This window comes from Odocoileus virginianus, chromosome 13 (genome assembly GCF_023699985.2).
Source record: "Odocoileus virginianus isolate 20LAN1187 ecotype Illinois chromosome 13, Ovbor_1.2, whole genome shotgun sequence".
Classification (NCBI taxonomy): Eukaryota; Metazoa; Chordata; class Mammalia; order Artiodactyla; family Cervidae; genus Odocoileus; species Odocoileus virginianus.
The window spans coordinates 38,802,542-38,828,854 of NC_069686.1; the positions used below are offsets into that span (position 1 = coordinate 38,802,542).

Consider the following 26,313-nt stretch of genomic DNA (forward strand, 5'->3'; position numbering starts at 1 on the left):
AAACCAGAAAACTCCTGACTACACGGAACATTAAGGAATAAGAGACCATCCAAAAGCCTCCACACCTACACCAAAACCAACCACCACCCAAGAGCCAATAAGCTCCAGTACAAGACATACCACGCAAATTCTTTAGCAACGCAGGAACATAGACCTGAGTGTCAACATACAGGCTGTCCAAAGTCACACCTAACACATAGACCCATCGCAAAACTCATTCCTGGACACTCCATTGCACTCCAGAGAGAAGAAATCCAATTCCATGCACCAGAACGCTGACACAAGCTTCCCTAACCAGGAAACCTGGACAAACCAATCGTCCAGCCCCACCCACTGGGTGAAACATCCACAATAAAAAGGAACCACAGACCACAAGAATACAGAAAGCCCACTCCAGACACAGCAATCTAAACAAGATGAAAAGGCAGAGAAATACCCAAAAGGTGAAGGAACATGAAAAAAGCCCACCAAGTCAAACAAAAGAGGAGGAAATAGGGAATCTACCTGAAAAAGACTTTAGAATAATGGTAATAAAAATGATCCAAAATCTTGAAAACAAAATGGAGTTACAAATAAATAGCCTGGAGACAAAGATTGAGAAGATGCAAGAAATGTTTAACAAGGACCTAGAAGAAATAAAAAAAAGTCAATTAAAAATGAATAATGCAATAAATGAGATCAAAAACACTCTGGAGGGAACCATGAGTAGAATAACAGAGACAGAAGATAGGATAAGTGAGGTAGAAGATAAAATGGTGGAAATAAATGAAGCAGAGAGGAAAAAAGAAAAAAGAATCAAAAGAAATGAGGACAACCTCAGGGACCTCTGGGACAATGTGAAACGCCCCAACATTCGAATCATAGGAGTCCCAGAAGAAGAAGACAAAAAGAAAGGCCATGAGGAGATACTCAAGGAGATAACAGCTGAAAACTTCCCTAAAATGGGGAAGGAAATAGCCACCCAAGTCTAAGAAACCCAGAGAGTCCCAAACAGGATAAACCCAAGGCGAAACACCCCAAGACACATATTAATCAAATTAACAAAGATCAAACACAAAGAACAAATATTAAAAGCAGCAAGGGAGAAAACAACAAATAACACACAAAGGGATTCCCATAAGGATAACAGCTGATCTATCAATAGAAACCCTTCAGGCCAGAAGGGAATGGCAGGACATACTTAAAGTAATGAAAGAGAATAACCTACAACCTAGATTACTGTACCCAGCAAGGATCTCATTCAGATATGAAGGAGAATGCAAAAGCTTTACAGACAAGCAAAAGCTGAGAGAATTCAGCACCACCAAACCAGCTCTTCAACAAATACTAAAGGATCTTCTCTAGACAGGAAACACAGAAAGGTGGTATAAACGTGAGCCCCAAACAACAAAATAAATGGCAACGGGACCATACCTATCAATAATTGCCTTAAATGTAAATCGGTTGAATGCCCCAACCAAAAGACAAAGGCTGGCTGAATGTATACAAAAGCAAGACTCCTATATATGCTCTCTACAAGAGACCCACCTCAAAACAAGGGACACATACAGACTAAAAGTGAAGGGCTGGAAAAAAATATTCCACGCAAATGGAGACCAAAAGAAAGCAGGAGTCGCAATACTCATATCAGATAAAATAGACTTTCAAATAAAGGCTGTGAAAAGAGACAAAGATGGACACTACATAATGATCAAAGGATCAATCCAAGAAGAAGATATAACAATTATAAATATATATGCACCCAACATAGGAGCACCGCAATATGTAAGGCAAATGCTAATGAGTATGAAAGAGGAAATTAATAGTAACACAATAATAGTAGGAGACTTTAATACCCCACTCACAACTATGGATAGATCAACTAAACAGAAAATGAACAAGGAAACACAAACTTTAAAGGACACAATGGACCAGCTAGACGTTATTGACATCTATAGGACGTTTCACCCCAAAACAATGAACTTCATCTTTTTCTCAAGTGCACACGGAACCTTCTCCAGAATAGATCACATCCTGGGCCATAAATCTCGTCTTGGTAAATTCAAAAAAATTGAAATCATTCCAGTCATCTTTTCTGACCACAGTGCAGTAAGATTAGATCTCAATTACAGGAAAAAAATTATTAAAAATTCAAACATATGGAGGCTAAACAACACGCTTCTGAATAACCAACAAATCATAGAAGAAATCAAAAAAGAAATTCTGGGATGTGGGTCATAGAGGATCCTGCTGTGATTTATGTCAGAGAGTGTTTTGCCTATGTTCTCCTCTAGGAGTTTGATAGTTTCTGGTCTTACATTTAGATCTTTAATCCATTTTGAGTTTATTTTTGTGTATGGTGTTAGAAAGTGTTCTAGTTTCATTCTTTTACAGGTGGTTGACCAGTTTTCCCAGCACCACTTGTTAAAGAGGTTATCTTTTTTCCATTGTATATCCTTGCCTCCTTTGTCGAAGATAAGGTGACCATAGGTTCGTGGACTTATCTCTGGGCTTTCTATTCTGTTCCATTGATCTATATTTCTGTCTTTGTGCCAGTACCATACTGTCTTGATGACTGTGGCTTTGTAGTAGAGTCTGAAGTCAGGCAGATTGATTCCTCCAGTTCCATTCTTCTTTCTCAGGATTACTTTGGCTATTCGAGGTTTTTTGTATTTCCATACAAATTGTGAGATTATTTGTTCTAGCTCTGTGAAAAATACTGTTGGTAGTTTGATAGGGATTGCATTGAATCTATAGATTACTTTGGGTAGTATAGCCATTTTGACAATATTGATTCTTCCAATCCATGAACACGGTATATTTCTCCATCTGTTTGTGTCCTCTTTGATTTCTTTCATCAGTGTTTTATAGTTTTCTATGTATAGGTTAGGAATAAAAGCAAAAATAAACAAATGGGACCTAATGAAACTTAAAAGCTTTTGCACAACAAAGGAAACTATAAGCAAGGTGAAAAGACAGCCCTCAGATTGGGAGAAAATAATAGCAAATGAAGCAACAGACAAAGGATTAATCTCAAAAATATACAAGCAACTCCTCCAGCTCAACTCCAGAAAAATAAATGACCCAATCAAAAAATGGGCCAAAGAACTCAACAGACATTTCTCCAAGGAAGACATACAGATGGCTAACAAACACATGAAAAGATGCTCAACATCACTCATTATCAGAGAAATGCAAATCAAAACCACAATGAGGTACCATTATACGCCAGTCAGGATGGCTGCTATCCAAAAGTCTACAAGCAATAAATGCTGGAGAGGGTGTGGAGAAAAGGGAACCCTCTTACACTGTTGGTGGGAATGCAAATTAGTACAGCCACTATGGAAAACAGTGTGGAGATTTCTTAAAAAGCTGGAAATAGAACTGCCATATGACCCAGCAATCCCACTTCTGGGCATACACACCAAGGAAACCAGTTCTGAAAGAGCCACACACACCCCAATGTTCATCGCAGCACTGTTTATAATAGCCAGGACATGGAAGCAACCCAGATGCCCATCAGCAGACGAATGGATGAGGAAGCTGTGGTACATATACACCATGGAATATTACTCAGCCATTAAAAAGAATTCATTTGAATCAGTTCTAATGAGATGGATGAAACTGGAGCCCATTATACAGAGCGAAGTAAGCCAGAAAGATAAAGACCATTACAGTATACTAACACATATATATGGACTTTAGAAAGATGGTAACGATAACCCTATATGCAAAACAGAAAAAGAGACTCAGATGTATGGAACAGACTTGTGGACTCTGGGAGAAGGTGAGGGTGGGATGTTTCAGGAGAACAGCATTGAAACATGTATATTATCTAGGGTGAAACGGATCACCAGCTCAGGTTGGGTACATGAGACAAGTGCTCGGGCCTGGTGCACTGGGAAGACCCAGAGGGATCGGGTGGAGAGGGAGGTGGGAGGGGGGACTGGGATGGGGAATACATGTAAATCCATGGCTAATTCATATCAATGTATAACAAAAACTACTGTAATGATATAAAGTAATTAGCCTCCAACTAATAAAAATTAAAAAAAAAAAAAAAAGAAATCAAAAAAGAAATCAAAATATGCATAGAAATGAATGAAAATGAAAACACAACAACCCGAAACCTATGGGACACTGTAAAAGCAGTGCTAAGGGGAAGATTCCTAGCATTCCAGGCCTACCTCAAGAAACAAGAAAAAAGTCAAATAAATAACCTAACTCTACACCTAAAGCAACTAGAGAAGGAAGAAATGAAGAACCCCAGGGTTAGTAGAAGGAAAGAAATCTTAAAAATTAGGGCAGAAGTAAATGCAAAAGAAACTAAAGAGACCATAGCAAAAATGAACAAAGCTAAAAGCTAGTTTTTTGAAAAAATAAACAAAATTGACAAACCATTAGCAAGACTCATTAAGAAACAAAGGGAGAAGAACCAAATTAACAAAATTAGAAATGAAAATGGAGAGATCACACCAGACAACACTGAAATACAAAGGATCATAAGAGACTACTACCAGCAGCTCTATGCCAATAAAATGGACAACTTGCAAGAAATGGACAAGTTCTTAGAGAAGTATAACTTTCCAAAACTGAACCAGGAAGAAATAGAAGATCTTAACAAACCCATCACAAGCAAGGAAATCGAAACTGTAATCAGAAATCTTCCAGAAAACAAAAGCCCAGGACCGGATGGCTTCACAGCTGAATTCTACCAAAAATTTAGAGAAGAGCTAACACCTATCTTACTCAAACTCTTCCAGAAAATTGCAGAAAAAGGTAAACTTCCAAACTCATTCTATGAGGCCACCATCACCCTAATTCCAAAACCAGACAAAGATTCCACAAAAAAAGAAAACTACAGGCCAATATCACTGATGAACATAGATGCAAAAATCCTTAACAAAATTCTAGCAAACAGAATCCAACAACATATTAAAAAAAATCATACACCATGACCAAGTGGGCTTTATCCCAGGAATGCAAGGATTCTTTAATATCTGCAAATCAATCAATGCAATACACCACATTAACAAATTGAAAGATAAAAACCATATGATTATCTCAATAGATGCAGAAAAAGCCTTTGACAAAATTCAACATCCATTTATGATTAAAACTCTCCAGAAAGCAGGAACAGAAGGAACATACCTCAACATAATAAAAGCTATATATGACAAACCCACAGCAAGCATCACCCTCAATGGTGAAAAATTGAAAGCCTTTCCCCTGAAATCAGGAACAAGACAAGGGTGCCCACTCTCACCACTCGTATTCAACATAGTTTTGGAAGTGTTGGTCACAGCAATCAGGGCAGAAAAAGAAGTGAAAGGAATCCAGATAGGAAAAGAAGAAGTGAAACTCGCGCTGTTTGCAGATGACATGATCCTCTACATAGAAACCCCTAAAGACTCTACCAGAAAATTACTAGAGCTAATCAACGAATACAATAAAGTTGCAGGATATAAAATTAACACACTGAAATCTCTTGTATTCCTATACACTAACAATGAGAAAACAGAAAGAGAAATTAAGGAAACGATACCATTCACCATTGCAACAAAAAGAATAAAATACTTAGGAGTATATCTACCTAAAGAAACAAAAGACCTATACATAGAAAACTATAAAACACTGATGAAAGAAATCAAAGAGGACACAAACAGATGGAGAAATATACCGTGTTCATGAATTGGAAGAATCAATATTGTCAAAATGGCTATACTACCCAAAGCAATCTATAGATTCAATGCAATCCCTATCAAACTACCAACAGTATTTTTCACAGAGCTAGAACAAATAATCTCACAATTTGTATGGAAATACAAAAAACCTCGAATAGCCAAAGTAACCTTGAGAAAGAAGAATGGAACTGGAGGAATCAACCTGCCTGACTTCAGACTCTACTACAAAGCCACAGTCATCAAGACAGTATGGTACTGGCACAAAGACAGAAATATAGATCAAGAGAACAGAACAGAAAGCCCAGAGATAAATCCACGAACCTATGGTCACCTTATCTTTGACAAAGGAGGCAAGGATATACAATGGAAAAAAGAGAACCTCTTTAACACGTGGTGCTGGGAAAACTGGTCAACCACCTGTAAAAGAATGAAACTAGAACACTTTCTAACACCATACACAAAAATAAACTCAAAATGGATTAAAGATCTAAATGTAAGACCAGAAACTATAAAACTCCTAGAGGACAACACAGGCAAAACACTCTCTGACCTAAATCACAGCAGGATCCTCTATGACCCACATCCCAGAATTTTAGAAACAAAAACAAAAATAAAAAAATGGGGCCTAATGAAACTTAAAAGCTTTTGCACAACAAAGGAAACTATAAGCAAGGTGAAAAGACAGCCCTCAGATTGGGAGAAAATAATAGCAAACGAAGCAACAGACAAAGGATTAATCTCAAAAATATACAAGCAACTCCTCCAGCTCAACTCCAGAAAAATAAAGGACCCAATCAAAAAATGGGCCAAAGAACTCAACAGACAGTTCTCCAAGGAAGACATACAGATGGCAAAAAAACACATGAAAAGATGCTCAACATCACTCATTATCAGAGAAATGCAAATCAAAACCACAATGAGGTACCATTACACGCCAGTCAGGATGGCTGCTATCCAAAAGTCTACAAGCAATAAATGCTGGAGAGGGTGTGGAGAAAAGGGAACCCTCTTACACTGTTGGTGGGAATGCAAATTAGTACAGCCACTATGGAAAACAGTGTGGAGATTTCTTAAAAAGCTGGAAATAGAACTGCCATATGACCCAGCAATCCCACTTCTGGGCATACACACCGAGGAAACCAGATCTGAAAGAGACACGTGCACCCCAATGTTCATCACAGCACTGTTTATCATAGCCAGGACATGGAAGCAACCTAGATGCCCATCAGCAGACGAATGGATGAGGAAGCTGTGGTAGATATACACCATGGAATGTTACTCAGCCATTAAAAAGAATTCATTTGAATCAGTTCTAATGAGATGGATGAAACTGGAGCTCATTATACAGAGCGAAGTAATCCAGAAAGAGAAAGACCATTACAGTATACTAACACATATATATGGAATTTAGAAAGATGGTAATGATAACCCTATATGCAAAACAGAAAAAGAGACTCAGATGTATAGAACAGACTTTTGGACTCTGGGAGAAGGCGAGGGTGGGATGTTTCAAGAGAACAGCATCGAAACATGTATATTATCTAGGGTGCAACAGATCACCAGCCCAGGTTGGGTGCATGAGACAAGTGCTCGGGCCTGGTGCACTGGGAAGACCCAGAGGGATTGGGTGGAGAGGGAGGTGGGAGGGGGGACCAGGATGGGGAATACATGTAAATCCATGGCTAATTCATTTCAATGTATGACAAGAAGCACTGCAATGATGTAAAGTAATTAGCCTCCAACTAATAAAAATAAATGGAAAAAAAAAAAAAAAGAATGTATAGGCATACATCATTATATTGTGCTTTGAAGATAGTATTTTTTCTTTTAAAAAAAAAAAAGAATGGGCAATAGCTAGGATATGGAAGCAACCTGGATGTTGCACTAACATATGAAAGGATAAAGAGTCGTGGTACATATATACAATGAAATATTACTGAGCCATAGAAAGGAATGCATTTGATCTAGTTCTAAGGAGGTGTAAGAATCTTCACTGTACAGAGTGAAGTCAGAAAGCGAAAGACAAACATCATATATTAATGCATATATGGAATACAGAAAGATGGTATTGATGAACCTAGCTTCAGGGCAGCAATGGAGACATGGACATAGAGAACAGATCTATGGACACAGTGGGTATAGCAGAGAATGGGACGCATTGAGAGGATAGCATGGAAATATACATATATTCTGATATGTAAAACAGACAGCCTGAGGGAATGTGTTGCATGATGCTTATTTAACTGTTTATTTAACTTCTATGCAGAGTACATCATGAGAAATACTGGGCTGGATGAAGCACAAGATAGAATCAAGATTGCCGGCAGAAATATCAACAACCTCAGATATGCAGATGATACCACCCTTATGGCAGAAAGTGAAGAGGAACTCAAAAGCCTCTTGATGAAGGTGAAAGAGGAGAATGAAAAGACTGGCTTAAAACTCAACAGTCAAAAAACTAAGATCATGGCATTGCAGTCCCATCACTTCATGGCAAACAGATGGGGAAACAATGGAAACATTGAAAGACTTTTATTACCTTGGGCTCCAAAATGACTGCAGATGGTGATTGCAGCCATGAAACTAAAAGACGCTTGCTCTCTTGGAAGAAAAGGTATGACCAACCTAGACAACATAATAAAAAGCAGAGAGATTACTTTGCTGAGAAAGGTCCGTCTAGTCAAAGTTATGGTCTTTCCAGTAGTCATGTATGGGTGTGAGAGTTGGACCACAAAGAAAGCTGAGTGCTTAATAACTGATGCTTTTGAACTGTGGTGTTGGAGAAGACTCTTGAGAGTCCCTTGACAAATCCCAATTCCTTAGGATTAGTCAATCCTAAAGGAAGTCAACCCTGAATATTCATTGGAAGGACTGATGCTGAAGCTGAAGCTCTAATACTTTGGCAACCTGATATGAAGAGCTGACTCATTAGAAAACACCCTAATGCTGGGAAACATTGAAGGCAGGAGGGGAAGGGGATGACAGAGGATGAGATGGTTGGATGGCATCACCGACTTGATGGACATGAGTTTGAGTAGGCTCTGGAAGTTGATGATGGACAGGGAAGCCTGGTGTGCTGCATTCCATGGGCTTGCAAGGAGTGGGACACAAGTAAGCAACTGAACTGAACTAAAAGTAGGATGAAATCTGGCTGTCTGTCACAACATGGATCAACCCATACAGTACGATGCTACATGAAATAAATTAGAGAAACACAAATTATTTCACTCATATGTGGAATCTAAGTAACAAAATAAGTGAAGAAACAGAACAAAACAGAGTCACAGATTCAGAGAACTAACAAGTGGTTGCCAGAGTGGGATGGGAAATGAGTGATAAAGGTGAGGAAATTCAATAGGTACTAAACTTCCACTTATAAAAAATGAGTCATGGGAATGAAACACATAGCTTGGGAAATACAGTCAATAAAAATGTACTACATTTGGGGGGGGGGGGAAGTGCAAAACAAAAACAAAAACTGATAAGAGTCCCTAAATCATTAACTCATCATATACCCTAGGGTACTCCTCTCTTACTTAAAATAGCCTTTTCACCTGTAATATAGCAGTAATAAATCTTGAAATGTTCTTGTAAAAAAAATAATGTACTATATTTGTATGGTGACAGACAGAAACTAGATTTACAGTGAAAATTTTATAAGGAATAGCAATATGGAATCACTGAACTGTCACCAGGAACTAATCTAGTGCTGCATACAGGTCAATTATACTTCAAAAAACAACCAGCCAGACTCATAGAAAAAGAAAACAGATTTGTGGTTACCAGAGGGGGAGAGGAAACTGGATGAAGGTGGTCAAATGTACAAACTTCCATTCATAAAACAATAAATACTAGGGATGTAAAATATGAGTAACATGATTAACTCTGCTGTATATATATATATATAAAAGTTGCTAGGAAAGTGAATCCTAAGAGCTCTTTCTCATCACAAGTAAAAAAAAAACATTTCTTTCTATCTATACAAGGTGATGGATATTTATTAAACTTACTGTGGCAATCATTTCATGATGTACTTAAGTCAAATCATTATGCTGTACACTTGAAACTTATACAGTACTATATGTTAATTATATCCCAACAAACCTGGAAGGATAAAAAACCTTCTGCATTCATGGAGAAATCAATTGAAGACATTATAACATATTATACAAATATTAATGAAAATGAGAAATAATAACAAAGGTAAATATAACATTTGGAAATTTTCTATATTAAATACAAAAAAGATGTTGAATAAATCTTATGCAGAAACATTGCTGGAGACACAATTAAAATTTACTTTAAATAATTTTTTTTACTATAACTTCTAGAACAGAGGCACATGGTGACACTGTTTCTACTAACTTTATACTTCATGAAGAAGAGGGCATGGTGACCCACTCCAGTATTCTTGACTGAAGAATTCCCATGGACAGAGGAGCCTGATGGGCTATACAACCTACAGGATTCAAAGAGTCGGACATGACACATACTTCATTAAAGTACTTGATTTGTTATTAAAAGTTTTGGTTTAAATTTTCTAAGTAAAGCAATAATTAAAGAGAAAAGCTGGGAAATAAAGAGTTTATATAAGTGACAAATACACAAAAGAATCTGTAAAAATAACCAGTAGTTAAGTGATACTGGTAGACAGGTTAAGATAACTAACTGACAGCTAGAAAGTAAAACAAGAATTAGGTATACAGCAAGATCACAAAATTGTTTCTCTTCACACATTTCACCTAGGAGAAATGAAGTCTTATAATTTAAGGGTAGTAAAGTAGTTAACAGGTGAAGTAAAAACACAGTACAATGTCTTTATTTCATGTCTTCACAATTGTACAACATGCTAGCTATTTAAAATTCATTGATTAATTCATTAATGAGGAATAAAGCGAGGGAAGTTCTATTAACTCTACACTGCAGAATTTCAAGTCCCATACACAGACATTAAGCTATATTTGCATAATATAAAGTAAAAATAAACAGATTTATACAATTAGCAAGAAGCTCCATGCAAACACGTTAGACACTATTTGTATTTTCATCTAGTATCACCCTTCCTTTGGGTTTGCTCTTCATTGCTTTTCTTGTTCTCTAGCCATCCCTACTCCCTCATATTTTAAAACTCCGCCCAAGACCCAAACTTACACAGTCCATCCCACCCACTCTAGAGCACACTATGCACCCCTTTCCCTGGGCTCTTGGTTGAGAATACTACACTTAAAGGTCAAGTCATAGAGTACAGAGCAAACTGAGCTTTTCTTCATAGCTTACGAGACAGTCTACCATATGTTTATTTCTAAGGTTAATTTAAAATATTAGAGTAATCAATTACACTGGTAAAATTCAAAGAGCACTGAAGGTTGTAAAGAGAGAAACAAAAGCCTTATGTCTCTCTAGATGAATACCATTATAATTTTCTTTTAGAAACTCTTGGGGAAAAGTGAAACTGAAGTTTTTCAGCTTTATAAAGGTTAATTTGATGCATTTACTGAGTTTTACCTCTAATACCAGCCAATGGTGTCTAGCTAGCAGCTCATAATCAAAGACATTCATATTCTCTGTTGTGAATATTCACCCTGACATAAACATACAACATAAATAATTTCATATAATAAGTAACTTTTTTTTACTTAGAGGATATGTTTCTTTCCCCCAGCTTAGTTGAGATATAATTGATATATTTCTGTACAGTGTGACGATTTGATACACATAGTGCAAAATGATTACCTCAGTAAGGTTAGTTAACCCATCCACCACATCACCTAATTATATTTTGTGTGTGTGTTTAAGGTCAGGGCATTTACGATCTATTCCCTTTGCAACTTTCAAGTATATAATACACTACTGTTAACTATAAGCACCATGCTAAATGTTAGTTCCCAAGAATTTATTCCGCTTATAACTGGGAATTTGTACCCTTCAACCATTTGTACCCTTTCCCCATTTCCCTCACTTCCCAGCCCTTGGCAATCACCCTTCTAATCTGTTTCCCCGAGTCTGGCTTTTTTTCTTAAAGATTCCATATTACATATGAGATCTTGCAGTGTTTGTCTTTCCCTGTGTGACTTATTTCATTAAGCACAATGCTCTCAAGGTACATCCATGTCACAAATGGCAAGATTTCCTTTTTTAAAAAAAAATGACAATAATATTCATGTATCTATATTTATGCATAAATATTTTATGTGCCATGTAATATGTCACATTTTCATATATATATATCACATTTTCATTATCCACTCATTCACTGATGACCACTTATGTTGTTTCCATGTTGTGGTTATTTGTGAATGATGCAGCAGTAAATATGGGTGTGCAGGTACACTTTGAGGTAATGATTTCATTTCCTTCCAATATATTCCAGAATTGGGATATATACACAGATGTGGAGCCATATGTTAGGTCTATTTTAATTTTTTCCATAATGGATGTACCAATTTACATTCCACCACAGGGTTCCCTTTTATCCACATCTTTGCCAAGGCATTATTTCTTTATTATTTTTTGTTTCTTTGTTTGTTTGCTTTTGATAACAGCCATTTTTACAGGTATGAGGTGATACCTCACTGTGGTTTTGATTTGCATTTCCCTGACGATTAGTGATGCTAAACTCCATTTCATGTACCTGTTGGCCACCCATGTCTTTTTGAAAAATGACTATTAAGGTCCTATGTGCGTGTACGTGTGTGTGTGTGTGTGCGCGCGCGCGTGCGCGCACACACGCGCTCAGTTTTATCTGACTCTTTGCGACCCTATGGACTGTAGCCAGCCAGGCTCCTCTGTGCATGGAATTTTCCAGGCAAGAATACTGGAGTGGGTTGCCACTCCCTACTCCAGGGGATCTTTCCACCTAAGGGATTGAACCCCTGTCTCTTGCGTCTCCTGCACTGGCAGGTGGATTTTTTACCACTGTGCCACATGGGAAGCCCATTCAGGTCCTATGCCAATTTTTAAATCACACTGTTCATTTTTTGGTTCAATATTGAGTTGTATTGAGTTCTTCCAATATTTTGGATATTAACCTCTTATTTGGTACATGGTCATAAAGAGCTTTTTTGTTTTTGTTTTGTTGTTTTTTATAAAGAACTTTTAAATTCTCAATGAACATAAGTGGTGAGTCAGGTTTTACCACCAAAATGTACTGAGGGAAAACAAACCTTTTGTATTTCTGAATCTTTTTCCTTTTAGAATTGCCACTATAGACTTGTATTAACTCTACTCATGGAAACACAATATATTATTATATACTAAATGATAAATTGTATCCTTTTATTCATTCATATGCTTCATTATAAATCTTATTCTTAGTCACAGTGTTCAATGATTGAAATCTAAGAATGCTACATATTTGACTCTCACTAAATACAGATAGTAACTTAGTACCCACTATTAGAGTCCCTTTGTTGACCTATTTCTGTATATTTCCTGGAAGTAGCTCATACAGAGAATTTGGAAGAGAGCTGGTATAGTGAGTCAAGTGAAGATTCTCTATCACATGGTACATGGTGTATTCATTCAATGTCTAACTATTGTTCCAACGTCAAGCCTTACACTGCTTCTAGAAGTATCCTACACACATTCCCTCTGTGCTATTGATTGTGGTAACCCACAATCTCCTGTATATGTTTGATTCAGTCTTTGATATTTGTCTCCTTTCATTTTCAACTCCCCCACCTTTTATGTTTTCTTACCAGCTGTGTTCACTAGATGTTTAATCTGGCTGTTAATTCTTTCAACTCTCTTGATATTTTCTTAAGTATCTGTTTCATAGTCTCATAAAGTTTTGCACACTAAAAGTTTTAAGCATTTAAGTAAACAAATAATTAGAAACACATAAAATCCATATAAACAATTTTATATACTATGTTAGGTTGAAAATAAGTATCATGTTTATCTTTTAAATTTCATAATATAGGCTTAATTTTTAAAAAAGATTAAATAAGAAAGCACTCTAAAATGTATTCCTGCCTTTAAAATGCTCATTACTGGTCTGTCATCTCAATTTTTATTTTATTTTTATTTATTTATTTTTGCTATACAGTAGGCCCTTGGTGGTTATCCATTTTAAACATGGCAATGTGTACATGTCAATTCCAAACTCCCAGTCCATCCTTCTCTATTCATCTTAATTTTTAAATTGAGACCTATTTTATATTTGTCACCTGCTAAAATACAGTAAAAATAAGAAACATGGTTTATTAAGGATCATTTGATGCTCATGCATTTATGTCTAGAATTAACATATAAAAACCATGTTCAGCTAAACCTTGGGGTAAACTTATCTACATTTTGTATAAACATAAATCAACATACATGCATTCCTTTTAATTCACTTAAAAAAAAAAACAAATTTAACAAGGGTATCCTTCCATTATTCCACAGAGATCTACTTTTTGGAAGGGATGAGACCTAAGTCATGCAGCTGAATTAACTGGAGAAAAACCCATGACTCACTTTTAAATTCAGGAAGAACTCAAGTGGGCTCTTAACACTTTCAGCCAATCAGTATAACTTTCGAGTCCATTCAGGCTCCCATTTTCCTAGATAACACCTTCTCTTCTTTGAGTCCTCTATCTCGCACTCCACGTCTGGTTTGTCAGGAATCCAGCTGACAATTTCAAATTATATCCAAAATCCAATGACTTCTCATCACTTCAACTCCTGGTCTAAGGCACAATTATTTCCAAATTACCTCCCAGCTTTACTCTTATGCCCCATCAGCCTATTTGTAATACATGTGACAGGTAAAATCAGAGCAAGCTTTTCAAAATTTGTCAGATCATATTACTCCTCTGCTAAGACAAAGTCTGATTGATATCATTATCTTTCTGGCCCCATATCTACCACTATTCCTCTGCTCAGGACACACTGGCCTCTAACTCTTTCATTTAAAACATCTGACATGTTCTTTTCTCAATGAGTCTACACTGGTTGTTCTCCCTACCTCAGAACATTCTTTCCTCACATATCCACATGACTAACTCCCTTGCTTCTTGTATGACTCTCCTTCAATCTTCTCTTTTTTAATAAGACTTATCCTGCTAATCCTATTTAGTGTTGCAACACCTCCTCCTAATTCCACTGACACTGCCAATACAACTTACCCTGTTTTATGCTTTTTGTTTTTTTCCTAATAACACATGTTATTTTCTGAGGTACAACATTATGTATATATTATGATTATTTTCGAGCGACTAAGCACAGCACAGCAGCATACACATATAGACATCCATAATACACAGACACAGAGATCTGATAGCTTGGGCATCCTTGGTGGCTCAATGATAAAGAATCCACCTGCAATGCGGGAGACCTGGGTTCAGTCTCTGGGTTGGGAAGATCCCATGTAGGAGGGCATAGCAACCCACTCCAGTATTCTTGCCTGGTGAATCCCAATGAACAGAGGAGCCTGGTGGGCTACAGTCCTTGGGGTAGCAGAGTGGGACATGACTGAGTGACTAAGCATAGCACATGGTTATTTTCAAATGTCTCTCTCCCACCACTTGAATGTAGGCTCCATAAGGGTTCGGATTTTTATGTTTTGTTCACTAATCCCAAAACCTAAAACAGTGCTGGCACAAAGCAGGCCCTCAATAAATATTTGAGAAAAAAGTTTACTCATTTAATAAAAGTAGTTAAGATAGGTATTTATTTTAATAATTTTTAAGAGCTTAAAATATTTTATAGTAAACTTTATCTCCCATTCTGGCTCTCTAATTCCTATTCAATCCCCATGAGATAATGTCATCACTGATATTATTTCCTTGTGTGTCCTTGAAGTGATTTTTCTGCGTAAATAAGCATATATAAATGAACATTCTGTCCCCTATTATACAATATGTACTGTTAGGCATCGGTAAGGTTGTACTTTTAAGTATAACTTGAAAAACTGAATAGACCATGAAGATTTTTCTTTATTAGAAATAACAAGTTTCCTGGTTTGTTTTTAATAGCTGCATAATATTTCATCTGGCTATCTCACAGTTAAATTTGTCCTATATAGATGCACATTAGGTTTCTCCAACATTTGGTATTAAACATTGCTAAGAATAACTTTCTACCTGTCTCAAAAGTAATGTATCAGTGGATAAACTGCAAGAAGTAATTAACTAGGCCCATGGAAAATGTGTTTTTCTAATTTTGACAGATATTGCCAATTATCCTTCATATGATTTGTGTCAATTTACATTCCACCAGAAACATAAAATAATGCCTCCTTCTTCAGCAAAACTATTATATCCAATTTTAAGAATTTGGGAAATCCCAACATGTGACAAGTAGTATTTCACAATGGCTTTTATTAAGAGTGAAGTTGAAATTTTCATGTGCTTAAGAGGCATGTATTTCTTTTTTCTGTAAACAGCCAGTTTATGTACTCTGTCATTTGTCTGATAGCAAAGTTTTTATCTTCTTGTATTTATAGGTTTAGTTAAAAAAAACCAGCCACTTTGGTGTTTGGAAAGTTGGACAGCCACATGTAAATTAATGACATTCAAATACTCTCTCACACCATACACAAAAATAAACTCAAAATGGCTTTAGGACTTAATAGACATGATACCATAAATTTTTCATAAGACAGCATAGGTAAACATTCTCTGACATAAATTGTAGCAATATTTTCTTAAGTCAATCTCCCAAGGGAAAAGAAATAAAAGCAAAAATAAACTAATGGGACTTAATCAAACTTACAAACTTTTTCACAGCAAAAGAAACCATAAACAACAAAGAGAAAACCTATGAACTGAGAGAAAATATTTGCAAATGATGTGACCAACAAGGGCTTAATTTCCAAAACACACAAACAGTTCATGCAACTAAATAATAACAAACAACTCAATCAAAAAATGGGCAGAAGATCTAAAGAGAAAGAAGGCATACAGATGTTTTCCAAAGGTGACATACAGATGGCAAATAAGCACATGAAACAATGCTTAAAGTTGCTAATTATTAGAGAAATGCAAATAAAAACTATGATGAGAAATCACCTCTGTTCAGAATGGCCATCATTAAAAAGCCTATAATTAATAAATGTGGGAGAGGGTATGGAGTAAATAGAAACTTCCTATACTGTTAGTAAGAATGTAAACTGATGTGGCCCCAGTGGGGAACAGTATGAAAGTTTCTTAAGAAACTAAAGATAGAGTTACCATGTGATCCAGCAATCCCACTCCTGAACATGTATTTGGAAAAGATAGAAAGTCTAATTCAAAAAGATATATGCACTGCAATGTTCAGAGAAGCACTATTTACAATAGGCAAGATATGGAAGCAATGCAAATGTCAATCAACAGAGGAATGGATAAAGAAGATGTGGTACACACACACAAAGGAATATTACTCGGTCACAAAATAATGCCATCTACAGCAATATGGATGGACCTAGAGATCATCATATTAACTGAAGGCCAGAAAAAGAAATATAAATATCATGTGATACCACTTATATGTAGAATCTAAAAAATGATACAAATGAACTTATAAAACAGAAACAGACTCAGAGACATAGAAAAAAATTAATCATTTCCAAAGAGCAAAGAAGAGGAAGGATAAATTAGGCATTTGAGACTAACAGATACACACCACTATATGTAAAATAGATTAAAAATAATATGATCCTATTGTATAGCAGCAGGAGCAATATTTACTATCTTGTAATAATATATAATGGGAAAGAATTTGAAAAAGAATATATCTGTATCTCTATGAAACTGACTCACTTTGCTATATAAAACTTATATATGCCAATTACCCTCCATATGATTTGTGTCAATTTATACTCCACCAAGAACATTATATATATACGTGTGTGTGTATGTATATATATCTGAATCACCTTGCCATGTATCTGAAATGAACACATTGTAAATCAACTATAATAAAAGTTTTTAAAAAATTAGCCACTTCAGTAAGAATTACAAACTTGTTTTTTAATATTTGTAGTTTGTCTTTTGAGTTTGGTTGTGTGCGTGTTGAAAAATGTGATCAAATTTACTAATCATGTCGTTTTATGGCTTCTAGATCTTGTTTTGAAGAGATTTTCTACTTTAAAGTCATAAGAAAAAAAAAAAAACTCCTGTGTTTGCTGAGTACTTCTGTGATGTAATATTTTACATTTAAGTATCTGATCCATTTATAATATACTTTGGCATGTGGTGTGAGATATGGATTCAGCTTTGCTTTCCAGATGTCTGTGCAGTTGTCTCAAAATGTATTAAGCAATACATCTTTTCCCACTGATAGGAGATGCCATCTTTACATTTTCAATATTCTTCCACTTATTAAAACTACTGCTGAAGTTTATAATCCTGTTCAATTTGTCATTTCAAACACCAATAAAGCCTTTTTCAACTAGGTTTCTGTGAGAGAATTAAATTATAAAAAACATGTAACTAAAATATGTGAGAACACTGTCCTGGATTAATCCAGGTGAGCCCTAAATGCAATTACAAGAGTTCTTATAAAGGAAAATCAGACACACAGAAATGGAGGAGGCAATGTGGCCATGGAGCCCAAAGTTGAAGTGATGCTGTGGCCATAAGCCAAGGAATGCTAGCAGCCACCAAAAGCTTGAAGAGGTGAGGAAGGGATCCCCCCAGAACCTTCGGAGGGATAACAGTCCTTGGTTTCGATTTGGGCCCAGTGACACTGCTTTAACACTTCTGGCATCTGGGACTGTGAGAGAATAAAAATCTGTTGTATTAACCCCTAAATTTGTGATAATTGTTATAGAAGTCATAGGAAAATAATAAACAATATTCTTAGGTTTGTGGCACATAAAAAAATATATGTAGGCAAAATATGGCACTAGGGCTTAATCTAAAATTACTGTTATACATGAAAATTACCTACATGGACACATTGATCTTGTAGTACAATAATGTAGTGAATTCTATTATTTCTAGTAGTCCATCAGTTGATTAAGTAAAATCCACTGGATGGCAGTTCTAGGTATATAATCATATGATCTGCACATAGAGCTTTTCACTTCATCTATCTAAATTTCTTTTCAAAGTTCTCATATTTTTCTTTTGGCTTCTCCCCTCATCACAATGATAAATAATAGTCATGACAGTGGGCATCTTGCAAAGGTCCTGATTTGTGCAAATGCTTTCAATGTTTCCTCATTCTTCCCTCACCCCCACGCCTGGCTGACCTGTTTTGGACTGAGAGAATGAATAAACATTCCAAGTCTAGTGTGTTTTTGACTATTTTCCCATGGCCCTGCGTTGTTTTTGCTTTGTAAATGTTGGCGCCATGTTATTATTTGGTTTGTAGATATTTGTAATTGCTACATCTTCATTGTGAACTGCATTTTTTGTATTAAAAATGACTTTCTTCATTTCATTTGATGTTTGAGCTGATTCATCTGGTCTGACATTAAGTATTTGCTTGCCTTTGTTGTTGTTCAGTCGCTCAGTCATGTCCAACTCTTTGTGACCCCATTAATTGCAGCATGTCAGGCTTCCCTGTCCTTCACTATCTCCCTGAGATTGCTGAAACTCATGTCCATTGAAAAAGTGATGTCATTCAACCATCTCATTCTCTGTCACCCCGTTCTCCTCTTGCCCTGAATCTTTCCCAGCTTCAGGATCTTTTCCAGTAAGTCAACACTTTGTATGAGGTAGACCAAGTATTGCAGCTTCAGTTTCAGCATCAGTCCTTCTTGATGGATATTCAGGGCTGATTTCCTTTAGGATTGACTATTTTTATATCCTTGCAGTCCAAGAGATTCTCAAGAGTCTTCTATAACACCACAGGTTGAAAGCATCAATTCTTTAGCACTCAGACTTCTTAATGGTCCAACTCTCACATCCATAGGGGACTACAGGAAAAACCATGGCTTTGACTATAATGACCTTCGTCGGCAAAGTGATGTCTCTCCTTTTTAATATGCTATCTAGGTTTGTCATCACTTTTCTTCCAAGGAGCAACCATCTTTTAATTTTGTGGCTGCAGTCACCATCCACAGTGATTTTGGAGCCCAAGAAAATGAAATCTGTCACTGTTTCCACTTTTCCCCCATCTATTTGCCATGAAGTGATGGACCAGATGCCACAAGCTTAGTTTTTTGAATGTTGCTTGCCTTTATCCGGCTTAATTTTTTATCCTTTAGTTTTCAACATTTTAAAAGCAATTTACTGTGTTACCTGCATATGGCATTTTCCTCTGTGATTTAGTTCAAAATCCACTTTCTAAAATACCAACACAAGCAAAAAACCCATTGCCATTAATGTTTTCTCTTGGCTGATTCTTTTCAGTACAATGTTAAATGGTAATTGTGACATCTAGCATCTAATTGCTTTTCACTCTTTTTAATACTTTAACTTGTTTTAGGGATTTTTTCTTTTAGAAGAAAATATTTTAACATTACTTACCTCATTTTTCTTCATGTGTAGTTTCTCTGTATATATCTTTGTTCCAGTAGTTATGATCTTATAATGATAACTTTATGAAACTCTGTATTTATTAACTTATATAATTTATACAACTTTTTAATTTCTCTATTCAAAATCTATTAGTTGACTTCTACAAGCAATAAAGATATTAGCATATTTCCTGTTACTCTATCCTTTTCTTTCTTTCCTTCACTGTATTTCAGTTACTATTTTTTAGTATTTTCCTCTGTACTGTTAAACTCTGCTTATACTTTTATTATTTGAACCTTCATGGACATTCTTTGACTTACAAGTATTAAAAGAAGTGGAAATCAACAAACTTAAACTGCAAAACCCAGGAAGAAAAGGAGAGAAAAGAGGTCAAGGTAATATGTCATTTCTATTTTAAGGGAATAGAATACAGTGTTTCCATTTTTTTTCTCATCTGTATTCTATAGTTAAATCCTTTCAGTGCTCACTGCTCATCTTTCTGGGGTGTAAGTGGCAGTAGTTCATCTTCTAATTTCTTTCAAAACAATATTCTTTGAGTTCAAAACTATCTGTAGTCTTTATACCCAAAGACACTTAGAATTAAAAATACAAAATGCTTTTATTTCTATATGATTATAGATGTTACTCCACTGTCAACTGGCCCTAAAAGTTGATGTGGATAAATAATGGAGAAGACCAAACATTTTCTCCCTTTACCTTCCAATCGGTAATTTAATCATTCTTCATGCCTGAAGTCTGTAAGTTCATGAAGCTGTGGCTTGGTTAATTCATGAAGCTATGTTCTAGGTTAATTTCCCATGGCCTTTTCCAGATGTGGATTCAAATTATCTTCTATTTAACAAAAGATGCTAAATTTTATCTTTAAATATTTATTCTCTTTTTCTTTAGTGTCTATCTCAATTTACCTACTTTCACATATTAGCACACAAAATTTTCTCTATAATTATTTAATTATTTTTTTGGTTTCTTTTATTCATTCTTCTCCTTTTAATCTTTTGTATCCTTAAAAGTACTTTCCATAATATCTAGTCACTCTTCTGTTCTTTCCAGTTTCATCTTTTTCTTAATTTATTTTTTACTTGGAGGAAAATTGTTTTACAATGTTATATGAGTTTCTGCTGTACAACAACATGAATCAGCTGTAATTATACAAATATCCCATCCCTCCCCTCCCCTCATCCTACCCTTCTCGGTCATCACAGAGTGGCGGGCTGGGCTCCCTGTGTCACATAGCAACTTCTAGCCATCTATCTATTTTACACATGGCAGCATATATATATATATATATATATATATGGAAAGGAAATGGCAACCCCCTCCAGTACTCTTGCCTGGAAAATCCCATGGATGGAAGAGCCTGGTAGGCTGCAGTCCATGGGGTTGCAAGGAGTCAGACACCATTGAGTGACTTTCACTTTTCAGCATACATATGTTGATGCTATCTTCTCTGTTCCTCTCATTCCTTCCTTCCCCCACTGTGTCCCCAAGTCTGTTCTCTATATCTGCATTTCCATTGCTTTCCTGCAAATTGGTTCATTAATACCATCTTTCTAAATTCCATATATACATGCGTTAATGTTGTACTGTATTTGTTTTTCTCTAACTTACTTCACTCCTTATAATAGGCTCTAGGTTCATCCACCTCACTAGAACTGACTCAAATTTATTCTTTTTTATGGCTGAATAATATTCCATTGTATGTATGTACTACATCTTCTTTATCCATTCATCTGTTGATGGGCATCTTGCTTCCACATCCTAGCTACTGTAAAGAGTGCTGCTATGAACAATGGGGGTATGTGTGTCTTTTTCAATTATGATTTTGTCAGGGTATATACCAAGTAGTGGGATTGCTGGGTCATATGGTAGTTTTATTCTTAGTTTTTTAAGGAATATCCATAATGTTTTCCATAGTGGCTATATCAATTCACATCCCCACCAACAGTACAAGAGAGTTTTCTCCACACCCTCTCCAGCATTTATTGCTTGTAAATTTTTTGATGATGGCCATTTTGACTGGTGTGAGGTAATACCTGATTGTGGTTTTGACGTGCAATTCTCTAAGAATTAGAAAAAAAGATGTTGAGCATCACATTATTGGCTATTTTCCATTTTATATTTGAAGTATCTATTGAAGTTTGTTTTGGCCAGCTCATCTTCTGTCATTTTATAACATGTTTCCAGAGTCCTTGCTTTCTGGACTAGTTTTGCTCCTAGAGTTGATTGCTTTATTCATTTTCTCTCATCTCCTTCTCTTTGTGTCCTATCCATCCCTCCCTGTCTGTTTCCTTTTCTTTCTTTATGAAGAAACCAATTCAATATGTTTTCAGTAACATTAGGATTCAGTTGTAATGCCCATACTCTGAAATAGGCAAAAGGAGCTGAGACCTACCAGGAGCCACATGAGAGAATAAATGAAGAGAAGCAATTTAGGAGAGATGTAGTGGTAAAGGACACCATGGCGTGGATCTCAGGAAATGATGGCAAAAAGTATGCCCTGAAGGTACACAACACACCCTAAGTTGCCACAGGCCTTGTTTGTAATCACAGGTATGGGAACAGGTGAGTTGAGTTGGCAGCAGAATCCAGTAGACCCAATTAGATGTAGAAAAGGAAAGAGGTAGGAGCTACACACACAGTACACAAACAAGTTATTTTTACAGGAAACACTTTGTGTCTGTGGCAGCAGAGAAACCTAGTCCTTGGAAAGCAAACTTGAAACAATACCCCAGACCCTTCCCACCAACACATATACACACACACACAACCCCATGTGCATGCCAGGTAAAACCATTACATCCAGTCATGAATAATAACGGGAAGACCAGCACAGCATTGATAACAAGGGTACTCTAAGCAAATGAAAAGAAATAGCAAAACAGCATTAGGCAGCAACTGATCAATAGAAAAATGTTACTACAATGCAACAGAGAGGCTGGGAAACTGAAATTTTTCATGTCTGTTAGTCATTTGCATTTCTTCTTTGATAAACTATATGTTTAAGAATTTTATAAAAATGGGTTGTCTTTCCCATATTGAATTGTTGCCACTCTTTTTATGTTAAGAAAATCAGCATCTTCCTTGTTGTAGCTACCAACTATTAATTCTTAGGTTTTGAACTGCCTTTGAATTTATAGACTTTTAAAATTATTTTTAAAAGTTTTAGTAAAAATTACAAATCTATTATTTTATGGCTTTTAAAGAGTTGCTTTGAAAACAAAATACTGAAGTCATAGCTGTGTTTTCCAAAGATATTTTAAATTTCACAAAGCACATCCATTCCATGTGATTTGTAGGTTCAAAACCTATGAATGGCTTCTTGAATAGTTAAAACCTAAACTTTAAATTTCTTAATAAGACCTATAAATCCATTATACATCTTGGCCCTGTAAGATTCTTTTTATGGTAGATATATAAAGTTTAAGTAAGAAAGGATTAAAAAGAAATAAAGTACACTATGAAAGTGTGTAAGAAAAACTGAAATAAGATCTTAGGTATAAACATTAAAATGCATCAAAAATTATATAAACTATTATGTTTATTGATCATTTCCTTTTGTTACTGGATCTGTGAACTCTCTGCTTATGCTCTCTATTTATTTTTTGCTTTTGTTAATGAAAATACCTTTAACTATTCTTCCAATAATAAATAATTATAAGAAAGTTTCAAACTCTGGAAATAAGGAAAATCTTCTAAAGTTAACTATAACTTGGCATATACTGTACAGGACACTAGACTAGATGACTGCCTATTTTTTTCTGAAAACTTACCTTCCCTGAACATAATAACCTTACTTAGTCTTTTTCAAAATATTTACCTTTTATATAGCCTTGAGACACAAAACCAGTATGTAAAAGGTTTTAAGAAATGTAAAGACATCAGTTAAGAGCACTGTTAACCAAAGTTTCTGGTTATAGAATAGTAGAAAACTAACGGAGCTCAGGATTAATCTAGGTATGTGTCAGTGGGAGTTTAAGTCAAGCAAGATTGGGCCGATCAGACCAATGATGAGGGTTAAAACATAACATTCCTGGTCAGTTCAAAAAGAAAGTGACTATTACATGGCTTAGATGTGGACACTGAGACTGTCCAAGTATTTCCTGACTAAAAGAAAAGTGGGTCTGGGCTACACTGGTAGGTGGGGAGACCATCAGGTGTTACCGGTACCCAAAGCTGAAGAGAAAACTTAAATAGATCAAAAAGCATTAAAGACATAAATACCATTCAAAAACATCTCTCAACCAGACACTTTACATATGAGTTTGAGCACACTTAAATAAACAGTAAATTCATACTATATAAAGCTATTCTAGAAAATAGAAAAGAGTAAAAAGTTGCTCATCTCATTTTATAAGGCTGGTGTAATCTTAATTGCAAAACCAGACAAGGAAAATGAAGGAAAAAGTATAGTACATTTCACTTAAGAATGTAGATTCTAAAATCCTAAATAAAATATCTTCTAACAAAATACAATAATGTATGAAAATAATGCACTACGAGATACATAGCCCAATCCATTTATGCATATTAAAATTTCATGTGTATAAGTGGGGGAGAAGGCAGGATAGAGATATAGTTAAGATGAGTTCAGCGATGAGGTAACTGTTGAAGCTGAGACATGGGTACATGAAAGTTCATGATATTATGCTCCCTTTTCTTTTTTATTTGAAGTTTTCCATTTAAGATAAAATATATATATATATATATATATATATATATATAATAATGTTATGAAAACACATATAAACAAAAGAGAACAATGCAACAGATATTAGACTACATATCAGAATGATTTCCAATGAGTCCAGGTCAGCAGCATGATAATGGAAATGAGAATAAAAGAAAATACACAAATAAAATAAGTGCTTTCCATGGACCAGTGATGACAGTGTGCCCTGAACTAAGGAATGTGATTAACTCTTATTTTCTATGCAAATGGTACCGTAAAAAGGGAACCTCTCTTTTAAAAAAAGTCAGAAGGATCTATGACTATGGAGATAAAGGAACTATAAAAATAACTGCATAACTATTCAGAAAACAATTGAATAGCTATTCTAAGCAATCGACTCACCACATAAAAGTATAGATGAATTATAAATAAGTAATATCATTTATATTTTCAAGAAAAGTCATTTCTGACAATAATGTTTATCATAAAAAACTAGCAAAAAATCACTAAGATGCTAATCAGAAAATTAAGGAGGAAAAAATAAACTCTAAGTACTTGTACTCTACAAGAATAAAGAAATATAGAACAAAGAAATATAATTCCTGCACCAGAGGTTGTATACTGTTGTATTTGACTCACACAGTAGCAAAAGTGGATACTGTCACAGGAAAAGTTTTATGCTGTTTCTGAAAAATTAGGACTTTTCAAATTTTGTATTTCTGGTTTCTTATGGGAAAAAGTCATGAGATTTGATATTACTGGTCTCTTATTCCCACTTAGAAAGGGTTTTAGAGCTAAATAGAAGTGCCCCATTAAGAGGTTACATACTCTCCAAGGTTCCATTGTACCTATCTGACCCACAAAATAATTCTTATTTTTAAAAATGTTTTTAACTGAAGGATAACTGCTTTACAGAATTTTGTCATTTTCTGTCACACATCAACAAGGATCAGCCATAGGTACACCCCTGTCACCTCTCTCTTGCACCACACAAAATTATTTAAAGTACCCTTTTTGCATTTTGTACTCTCTATCTCACTCAAAATTGTACCAAATGTATTCAGAATTTGCTTGTAACATAAGCATGTAAGCAGTCATGGGAGACATGAACAAAATATGGTAAGTGAAAGGATATCCTAGGTCAAGACTTCAGGAACTCAAGAAATAGTGAAAAAGAAGTTAGGTATTCAGAAGTAATACTATAAATGTTTGAAACTGTCACAGGGTTTTTCTTTGGAGTGGTTAAAAAACAAGCTTTTAACATGGTTAAGGACATAAATATTATTAAAAAATACAGTGCATAGCAGGTTCTGAAACATTATTTTTTCAAGTTTAACTCTGAGTTGTGCACCCAGTTTTGATAGATGCTACTTAATATCTTCTTCATTCTTTTTAATTAGTTTGCATTCTTCCATAATACATCAACTTTATCAACTGCTCATTATAAATGAAATCTGATACTTTCTGCCAAGATGGTATTAAGGCATAACAATTTGTTTCTGAATATGAATGAATGTGGTTATCAGGGCCAGTGACAAAAAAGTAAGCAAGTTTAGCAAGTTAAATTATAATCTGGCAACCCTAA

The 26,313-nt window shown here is 35.4% G+C and overlaps 1 protein-coding gene across 9 annotated transcripts in view; it reads right to left on the reverse strand.

The window, feature by feature from the left end:
- MBD5 (methyl-CpG binding domain protein 5) overlaps positions 1-26,313 on the reverse strand; it is a 470,032-nt gene that overhangs the window by 271,803 nt on the left and 171,916 nt on the right. The window lies entirely within an intron of this gene.